The sequence below is a fragment of the Lepisma saccharinum genome, chromosome 11, assembly GCF_977018435.1.
Source record: "Lepisma saccharinum chromosome 11, izLepSacc3.1, whole genome shotgun sequence".
Taxonomy (NCBI): domain Eukaryota; kingdom Metazoa; phylum Arthropoda; class Insecta; order Zygentoma; family Lepismatidae; genus Lepisma; species Lepisma saccharinum.
In genome coordinates, this window is record NC_139239.1 from 76079043 (window position 1) to 76080038 (window position 996).

Sequence of the window (996 nt, forward strand, 5' to 3'; positions counted from 1 at the left end):
TCAGTGAGAAGTCAGCGACTTGAACATTCTCCGTTACGCCAATTTGGCCATTGGTGAGAAGATAGGGTGTGAAGAAAGAGTTGAACATGTCCAACGTCTCTTCTGCATAATTAGTTTGTTACTTCTTCTTTTGGTTAGTGTTTTTTTAAAAAGTAAACATAAAGTATGAATAACAGAAAAATCGGGGAGTAAAAAAAGAGCGCTGCCCCCTGTGAGAATCGAACTCACGACCCCTGGTTTACAAGACCAGTGCTCTAGCCACTGAGCTAAGGAGGCGATGACGAGATTTACTAGCAATGTACTTACTACTTGTGGATGAAAGCAGATTGCATTCGTGATAAAACGCTTCGTTGATTGGCAGGATTATCTTGCAAGCATGATCTCTCGGGTACTGTGTCGTCACGATGACGTCTGTGTCCCCACGGGAGTGAGGCATATCTTTGCAGTAGAATGGAATGCTGAAGGCAACCATTACCGTAGCTAGATATATTGGCGCCCTAGGCTGTTGTGATTTAGCTCCCTGCCGCCCCCCGCACTACCAAGCATCGACATTTTGTGTGCATCCTTTGAAATTTTCTTCTTATGCCATGGTTTGTGATATTTATATCCTACAAATTTTGAAATGCATGAGAAAACAAAGAAAAACTCATTAAAAAATAATATAGGTTATATTTAAAGATTTGTAGTTTGAATTTCTGATACTAAAAAAAAGTTTAGTAAATTTAACAATATTTCAGTTGTCTTAGTATCTGAAAACCATCTATAAAGATGTTTTGCAAAACAGAAAATTCCAGCAGTGTTTACTAGGATGGAAGCCTACAAGTAAAAGAAAAAAATAAGGATAATATATAATATAATAATAAATAATAAAGTATGCAGTATGTTCTCAGACGAAAGATTTGATTTTAAATTATTCAACTTTGAAAATAACGTGGTTATAGACGACTATATATTACACATTATTCAAAGCAAAATTTACAAAATATTTATAAAACC

The 996-nt window shown here is 35.6% G+C and overlaps 1 non-coding gene across 1 annotated transcript; it reads right to left on the minus strand.

The window, feature by feature from the left end:
• Nucleotides 1-203: 203 nt before the first annotated feature.
• TRNAT-UGU (transfer RNA threonine (anticodon UGU)) lies at nt 204-276 on the minus strand. Its single transcript has one exon. It is a non-coding gene; the product is annotated as a tRNA-Thr (tRNA).
• Between the last annotated feature and the right edge of the window lie 720 nt (nt 277-996).